Raw genomic sequence first — 9,803 nt, 5'->3', positions numbered from 1 at the left:
AAGAGGGGTTGCTCTAATGGTAAGCAACCCCCACTTCCAACCGAGAGGTTGTGAGTTCGAGTCTCTCCAAGAGCAAGGTGGGAAGTTCTTGGAGGGAAGGATGCCGGGGGTCTATTTGGAAACAGTCTCTCTATCCTAGGGTAGGGGTAAGGTCTGCGTACACACTACCCTCCCCAGACCCCACTAAGTGAGATTATACTGGGTTGTTGTTGTTGTTGTTGTTGTTGTTGTTATTCTTCTTCTTGATTCGCTATTTTTGAAATAGTTGGCATTTAACTACTTTCTTAATTAAAAATATAAGAGAAAAAAATATTAAAATAATACAACGGTTAGTAAACAAAGTAGTTGAAGAATCTAAATTAGGTAGCTTGTCTAAATTTTAAAAGTATTTACAACACTCCAACTTTAATGAATTCGTTGCACCAAAGGTATGGAGACTTTGCAAGTATTAATGATAGAAGTTGAAGTTCCTTGGAGACTTTACGTTGTCGAATTCAACTTTTCTTTAATCAAATGCCTATGCATTATGCACTCTTAAGTTAATCCATCGAACTATATACTAACCAGACAATAAGAAAATATATTTGAATATACATATATGTACGTGATGAGCAGCTGCATATAAATACATAATAAATAGACCCATTGAATTCTACGGTGTGTATATGGTTGAAAAATAAATAAAATTTTAAACCAATCCAAACCCATTATCACAAGAAGAGAAGTGGGTGCAATAGTGATTAAAAATAGGGGTGAATTTGGCCGGATAGTATGACGGAGGTTAAATATAGACAGTTTTCGAAAGTAGAAGGGTATATTTGGCCCGTCTCCCTAATTTTTATTGTTTATATAGCATTACATCATAGCCTATTATTTATCCTCGATACGTGCTACTTGCACATCCTTAAATAGTGAATTTTTTTTACTCTTTCTTCCTTTATTTTGGTCGTTTCCCTATGTGACCCTCAATCATGGGTCTGTTGTTAGCAATGTGATCGTGGCTACAAAATGAAAAAGGGTAGGGGGAGGGGGGATGAGGATGGGAGCTATTGCTGGCAAAACGTTAAAGAAGCTGATTTTCTGTAATAAAGATGAGCTGTTAATCACATAAATGTAATTGATCTATTACAATTAGCTAACTTATCGCCGATAATTTCAAGCTTTTTAAGTTTTGGTGATAAAAGATTTATAATTTCTTCACCTTAAGAAAATTTCTACTTAGAAGTCGATTTATTGATACTCCCAAGGTAACATTGGCAAATTTGCTAATGAGTCGCAGCCTTCATCAATCTTTGAATACTAAACAGAATATCCAACCTAATTTGCTAATATGTTTTACTCTTAGGAAGTTAAACAACTAGCAAAACCAATATAATCATGGTTCATCTATATGGTCTGTGAATCTGCTATGTTAATAAGGAATTGGTATGATAAAGAGTTAATACCCTCAAACCCACCTAAATTATACGATTTTTGTCAGTTTCATATCTAAACTATTGAGTGTCCCTGGAAACCCCCTGAACTATATCCCCCTTCGTAATTAAACCCCCCCATCGCATTAGCCCTAGTGCATATGGTACACGCTCTAATTAAATTATAAAACATGCCATGTGGCATGCCACATGGATAATTAATCTAATTAATCATAAAATCGACTTAATTAAGTAAAATAACTTTATTACGCTCAATCAAAAAATTAGGTTGTTTTTACTCGTTCCTTCAGTAAAGACTCTCAGTCAAAATATGTTCCTTTTACTCCCACCAGAGAAAACTCTCATCGGACCTTCAAAGTCTCTTCTCCGATCATCTTCCTCCAATTTCTCTTCAAAACTAATCGCTGCTACCATTGATTCCTCTTCAAAACTAGTCGCTGCTATTTCGAATTTGGAATAAAGGTGAAGTTTTGCTGGTGAATCAGAACAAAATTAGGGCTTAGGGTTTTGCTGGTGAAATATCTTCCTCCGATTCTTTAAAGAATCTGAAGATTATTAAAGAAGATTGCTTTAATACAGGTTTTATTCTTTTTTTCCTATTAATTTTGTTGCGAAATTATGATAGGTAGTGCTGCGATTTAGTTCGTAGTTCCAAAATTTGGGTATTTTCTTCGAGCTATTACATCTTCCTGCTTGTAGATGTTTGTTTGTCGAATATATAGTTGCATGCATGTTGCTTGTTGTTAGTTTTGGATTTTGGGTCTTTTTATGTTAGATTAATAAAATGTTATGTGTTTTTGGCCTTATTCTTTGCTGCTTTTTATTGTTATTTTAGGGTAATGACAGACAAATATTTGAATTTGAGATTTCATATTGGTGGTATGCTTGTGAGTGAGGTAGGGCCGGTTTATGTTGGGGGGAACATTGAATATGCCTTTAATATGGATACAGACAAACTTTCTATTCCAGAAATTATTGATTATGCCAAGGATTTTGGGTTTACTATTGTAGGAAAAATGTATATTGTATCTTCTAAAGGTGGCAGTTTGGTAGAATTAAAAAATAATAGGGATTTGTTGGTACTTGCTGAGCTGTTAAGTAATAAGGATACAATAAACATTTATGTATGCCATAAGGGAGATAATGTGGTCCAGAATAGCCATGTGACTAGTGGGATCGTTAAAGAATCTTCCAGTAGGGTTGTTGAAAGTTTCAATGCACCTTTAGGTTCCCAAATTGAAAATATTGATTGTAGTGGTCAAATAGACCCCCCTGAACAGTCACATGTTGTAGAAAAACATCCTACAAACTCTTTAGTAGATGAAGATGATTATGACATGGAAGATGAAGACTTAGAGGAAGATAACATAGGTAATATTGAAATAGTAATAAATCTAGCAGTTCTGATGATGAAGAGCATGAGGATGATTATGGTAGTGATGTGCATGAAGAGTTGAACATAGTTAAAACAGATTTGAAGGCATATAAAAAGAAAAAAAGAGCACCAAGAAAGAAAGTAGTTGTTGAGTGTTTTCTTGGACCTGTTGGGATAGATCCAGGTTTTTGAAGACATAGATAAAGGGAACAAAAATGTTTCTGGTAAGTTAGTTGGTGATGAGCCTTTTTATGACAATTCAGATGCTGATAGTTTTGTGAGTGACAGTGACAATGAGAGTGCTAGTGAATCAGGAAACATAAGTGGTAACATGAAAGCAAGAAAGGAGAACAAGAGGGTAATGTATGATCCAAAATGGGAAAAGGTGGTTTGGCAACTTAACACGGTCTTTGAAAATGTATATAAGTTTAGTTGTTATGTATACGTTAGTTGTTAGCTTAAGTTAGCTGTTAGTTTGGGACTGTTAGTTCTGATTGGTATTAGTTGGTACTAGCTGATTGAGACTGTTTCTATATGTGCAAAAGAAGTGGCTAAGTCATAAAAATCAACCTCTAAAAAGAGATCAAAGGCTGACTCCCAAGCATCTACTAGTAAGAAGAATGCTAAAGCTAAGGGTGGTAAAGGAAGAAGCAATAACAACTTGGTGCAGAACTCACAAAACTCAGATGTACAACAATCTCAAGTTTCAGATGTCCATCATTCTCAGGTTTCAGATGTGCAACAATCTCAAGCAAGCAACAGAGATGCTCTTACTGCATTTAAGAGGCCAAGAGTAGTAGGACATGGAGTATTTGTCAGCAAAAATGGCTATACATGTGTTGAGGTAATTAGCAGTTTAGTTGCTAGTTTTGAGGTTGCAAGTTAAACTCTATTGTCCGATATCTATTTTTTTTAACTTAATTTTTAGCAAGGGAGGCCTGTTAGTAGGGTAATCGATAGTGGAAGGAACAATGGAGCAGTTGAGGCGGGTCTGAGGGTATTAACTCTATGATAAACTGTGATGTGAGAATTGCTTAAGTTTATGGGAAGACCATGAAACTGTGCCAATGGAAGAAATGTCTTGTGAATTCTGTGTGTTGAAGTTCAAGGAAGAATGTAATCTGGTTAACCAATTTCAGTCTTATATATATTGAAATGATCTGCCAATGAAAGAAATATCATTCTAAATTCTGTCTAGTGCAGTTCAAAATTCGATTTACAACTATATGGGCCAAAAATTGACTTAGTTATGTTCAGACCATATCAGCATTAGGAGGGCCTTCGAGAGCTTCCACGTATCATCAGTATGACTTCAACAAAGAGGCAAATCCAAGATCGAAGTGATCTAGTGAGAGACGAAGGATTTGGTCAAGGCCGAGGACAAGCACTCCCTTAAAAAAGGAATAATAACGGGTAGTTTTAGATAAGACTTTAGAGAGAATATTCATATTAGGGTTTTTAGACATGTGTTCCCGTATAAATAGAAAGAGACATAGTTATGAAAAGATAGGTTTCTCTGTAGAATCTTGCTTTATTGCACACATACAAAATATACATTTTTTTCTAAAATTTTTGCCTAACTTTTCCACTCGATCCAAAAACAAACTGAACATTCGAAGGATCATCAATCATTCATCATTGTCAGAAAGAACATCCACAGATCTCACCCTTTTCGGGTGACTCACATGTTTCTATTTACTTAAATGCTATTCATTGCTATTTATTGTTATTTAATGCTATCCCCTTCTTTTGGGCTATTGAATATCGCTAGTGTTATCAATATTTGTTGCTACTTGGATAATATACGTATTATCTTACTACAAAATCAGTTAATATATCTTTTGGACATTAATATTGGCTAAGGTTGGCTCTATTTTATTAAATCAATTGTCTAAGCCCATATCTAAATTTTGGGTCAAACAGTTTTCCGCCGTCTGTTGGGATTCTTAGCTAATCTTTTAGTTTCCTTTAGATCTACAACTCACGTGAGTTGCTAACCTAACAAACCACAAGGTTTTTCTCTTTCTCTACACGTACAAGAACTTACATGGCAGGTAACTAAGCAGACAAGACTAAAATGGCAGGTGACTTCCCCGGCAACCTCATGAACGCTATCAATGAGAGATATGAAACGCTAGGCGATGACGTGACACCTACTGCCTCCCCTAGGCACGAGAGGTTACCTCCCCCTCATTGTAGCACAACAAAACCAAATGGAAATGGGGCCTCAACGTCCACAAGAGAAGGGATACCACCTGCCATGAAAAAGCTCCTCGAAGCGTGGTTGACCGATACATTAGTAAGTGTGCTCAACAAAAAAGCTCCATGCACGACCATAGAAACCACGAGAGCCCATACGGTATAGTAAGGAGACAAACAAGGCAATCGACTAGACCCTCTAACGCTAGGTATAACTCACAATGTTACTGACAGTTCAGGTGATGGCGTCCTCGCCGCTGCTTTGAAGAGGATGGAAGAAATGAAAAATGAAAGCAAAATGCTTAGAGACCAAATGAAAGAACAACAAGAACGAGTAGACAAGATACCGGGTGCCCCTAAGTTACTACTATTGAGGGATGCCAGCAGGTTCGTAGAGCAGCCGTATAGCGTGGAAGCGACCCCATATGCCATACCAAAGACCTTGAAAATTCTACCATATCTCAAGATATACGACGGAGCAACCGACCTCGAAGATCACATGACTCATTATGTCACCGCCGTGAAGGGTATCAACCTCACAAAGGAACATGTGTCCTCCATTTTGCTGGAGAAATTTGGCGAAACCCTCACTAGAGGGGCATTAACACGGTATTCACAACTACCAATCTACTCCATAGGAACCTTCGAAGAAATGGCCGATAAGTTCGTGACAGAGCATGCCGGGGCTAAGAAAGTCGAAACAAGAGTAAACGACATCTTTGACATCAAGCAATCCCGAGGAGATGGACTAAGGGACTTTCTAGCCCGATTCAATAGGGTAAGGATGACCTTATCAAATGTATCTAAAGGGATAGAAGTCGTAGCCTTTCAGAAAGGGTTGGGCAGAGAGGGTTCAAGAGAGACCAAAAAGCTGCTAAGCCAGTTGATGAAGTACCCTCCAACCACTTGGGACGAAATCCATAATGCCTATTGTGCCCAATTCTGGGCAGATGATGACGACATCAACGGACCAACTCGACGGATCATCTCGGTACAAGCTGAACCCAGGAAAGAACGAAGAGATAATAAGAGGGATCACCCAATTTCACGGCCAAACAGAGAACGACATCAGCCTTACGTCAAAACCCTCGTACCTCCTTCCTTCCGCTATGACGACGACCCATCTAGGCCAAGAATGGGGACTCACAAGAATGAAAGAGTTATGCCCCCCTGTTATCTACTCACAACTTTTGTGTTTCACCTACAGAAATAGTCTATGCCCTGGAGAAACTTGGAACAAAGGTAAAGTGGTCGCCAAAGATGAGGTCTGATCCTAGCACCAAAATATCCGACACCCTCTACGAATTCCACCAGGAATGCGGGCACAAAATAGAAGATTGCATCGCCCTAAGGCAAGGAGTAGTGAACATGTTACAGTAAGGGCACCTTAAAGAGCAGCTAAGCGACATAGGAAGGAACGCCTTCGCCAGGGGTTGAGAACATCAAGGCCTGCCGAAGCCTCCCTCACCGTCCTGCACCATCAATATGATTATTGACGGCAACAATGATGCCTCCATTAACGACATCAAGTTCACTACCACTCACAAGCTCAAAAGATCGATCACCCACGAACGGTATGACGGCCTCGAAGAAAGTATCATCTTCGACGAGTCCGATGCCGACGGTTTGACTTTCCCTCACAACGATGCTCTTCTCATTACCATACGAATTTCAGATACTGATGTTAAATGCATTATGGTAGATGATGGGAGCGGAGCATGCATATCCATCCCCGAGTCCTCACTCAGATGAGATTCGAGGACAAGATAGTGCCACGCTGCATCACACTAACAAGTTTTAAAAATGTAGTTGAATGTACTTCAGGAGAAACTACACTCCCTGTCCTCATCGACGACATAACTCTAGAGACAACATTCTACATCATGGACCGGGCCACCACATAGAATGCCATAGTAGGATGATCATGGATACATCCCATGAGAGCCATCCCATCCAGCCTATACCAAGTGATCAAGTTCACAACACTATGGGGAATATTCAACATATGAGGGGAACAACACACATCCTAGGAATGCTACCGCATTGCCATGGATGGCTCAACAACCCAACAAAAGAAAGATAGGGAAAAAGAAGCATAGCAATCAACAGGGTCGAGGTCGACACACGAAGAGACTAGGGACGTCATTATAGAACCTGAAACGGTTGAAGCCTCAGACTCAACTAGAGGACCCTGACCCTGTTCAACTGGATTCCAGCAACCCCAGCAAAAAGGCCTACATCGGTCAAACTCCAAGAACAAGGTAAATTTAGCCAATTTTTAATAACTAATGCAGATTTTATTTGCCTTCAGCCATATAGATATGCCAGGCATCCCCAAGGAAATCGCCCCACACAAATTGAACGTCGACCCATTCTATCCCCCTATAAGGTAGGTCAGACGAAAGTTCAACCCTGCCATCAATGATGCCGTCCACGAGGAGGTAGAGAAACTATTAGAAAATAGATCCATCAGGGAGTCGAAATACCCCATTTGGATAGCCAACGTGGTGATGGTCAAAAAGAAAAATAGGAAATGGATGATGTGTGTAGATTTCACAAACTTGAACAAAGCATGCCCGAAAGATTCAGTCTCATTGCCACGTATCTACCAACTCATCGACGTAATGGCTGGTCATGAGCTGCTAAGTTTCCTGGATGCATTCTTGGGCTATAACCAGATACTCATGGAAAAAGAGGACCAGGAGAAAACCACGTTCATTACCCACCGATGAACATATTATTATATGGTCATGCTGCTCGGGTTGAAGAACGCAGGAGCCACCTATCAGAGATTGGTCATGAGAATGTTCAAAGACCAACTCGGCAAAATCATGGATGTATATATCGACAACATACTGGTCAAATCCGTAAGGGAAGAAGACCATATCGACCACTTGAGAAAAGCTTTCTGTTACATCTCACATTTTCGTACGTCAAAATTTCGTCATAAGTTAATCGACGTAAGCTCGGGGATGAGATTATCTTGAGGTTAACGTATTTATGATATTTATAACAAAGCGATAAGTAAGTGCCATGAAGGATAAAGGATACATGAATTAAAGAGAATGAGTTTCGTTGAAGGTTGTCGATTTGGGATAAAATACGGTCCAAGCAATAATACCCGATATTTATAGTCTAGTACCATAAAAGATACCATATGACCGTGATAGTATGATGTATAAAGTATATTAAAAATGAGTAGTATTTTAAGTAATTTGAGACAATTCTTAATTATGTGGGTAATTGGTTAATTACCGGGTAATAGAATATTACCTAATCAATTAATAAATTATTAGATAAGATTAAACCCCCCTCCCCCAAAACGTGGAAGCAAGCCACTTTCCAAATGAATGACTCTTAGTTACTTGGATTATATGGCAACCTAGTATGTTAGTTACAAGACATCTTATGCCTAATGTTTTTATTTTCTAACAGCGCTTTAATTCTAAGACTTTTAACAAAAACTTTCCATAACTTCAGTAGCTCATTTCTCTTAACGTTTCTGTTAAGCATAAACATAATCTCTTCAAACTTCACCAAGACTTTCAGAACTCTTTTCATAGTTAAGGATACATTTTAACGTCATCGTTACTTAAGGAAAAATTCAGCTAAGATGGTCTTTGCATAAGAAACGTTATTGCTTCGAGCTTTCATACAACTTGTTCCGTATTTTGTCGCAATTAACGGGTGTTAGAGGATTGTCAAGAGAATCGACTCAGGTATGTTAAGGCTATCCCTTCTTTCTTTTTGGCATGATCCAAATTATACAGAAGAAACGAGCAAACACACAGTTTTCATAAGCGATTCTATTCATAAAATACTAGGGGTCTCTGTGTTCTTGATTCCCCATGTGACATATTATTATATCTTCTGCTCATGGGTCTCAGAATAATACGCAGTTGATAAAGTTTATCCGAAAGGAATATTGAGATTATTAACATATTTTCATGCATTTCATTCATTTATACATATACATTGATCCATGACCAGATGGCGTTATATACGTGTATATATGTATATGGTATATGAAAAAAAGTTATGTCGTTATATACGCACCTCCACCACTTGATCAGTTGGTATATGTTGATGATGTTGCCTACAATAGCCGAGATGATATGATGGGATGCCCTCAGAGGCTTGATGATTTTATATACACCTATACCTATGCATGACACAACATTTATATGCACATTTATGCACTAATTTTCAGAATTTACAAAGTTATTCAGATTTACATATGGATTTGTTTATTCCATGTTTCATCTATGTCTTTTATGTACTAATTTTCATGCCTTACATACTCAGTACATTATTCGTATTGACGCCCTATTTCCCGAGGCCTGCATTTCATGCCCGCAGGTACAGGTAGGCAAGCTGACAGCCCCCTTCTTAGGATCCTTGATCAGCGAGAGTTGGCATGCTCCACTTGATCCGAAGCTGTTTTTGATTTTGATATGATATGCTTGTATACATATATGGGTATGATGTGGCTCAGTCTCATCTTTGTACAATTGTATTTCTATTAGAGGTTTGTAGACAGTATGTCTAGTTAGATAGTATGTGGCCTTGCTGGCTTCCAGTTTTAAGGTAAATAGTTGTCTATAGTAGCCTTGTCGGCTCGCCCTACGTATGCTGCACGTATATGTACATATGCCTTTTGGGCAGGTTTCCTTCATGTATGTTATTCTCGTAATTCAGCAAGTGTTATTTAGGTTTATATTATAGACACATGCTTAGAGGTGTTCGACATGTAGGACTCGGGCACCCATTGCGGCCCATTAATTTGGGTCATGACA

This window comes from Nicotiana tabacum, chromosome 3 (genome assembly GCF_000715075.1).
Source record: "Nicotiana tabacum cultivar K326 chromosome 3, ASM71507v2, whole genome shotgun sequence".
In the NCBI taxonomy this organism is placed as follows: domain Eukaryota; kingdom Viridiplantae; phylum Streptophyta; class Magnoliopsida; order Solanales; family Solanaceae; genus Nicotiana; species Nicotiana tabacum.
Note: the sequence above shows the minus strand (reverse complement) of the source record.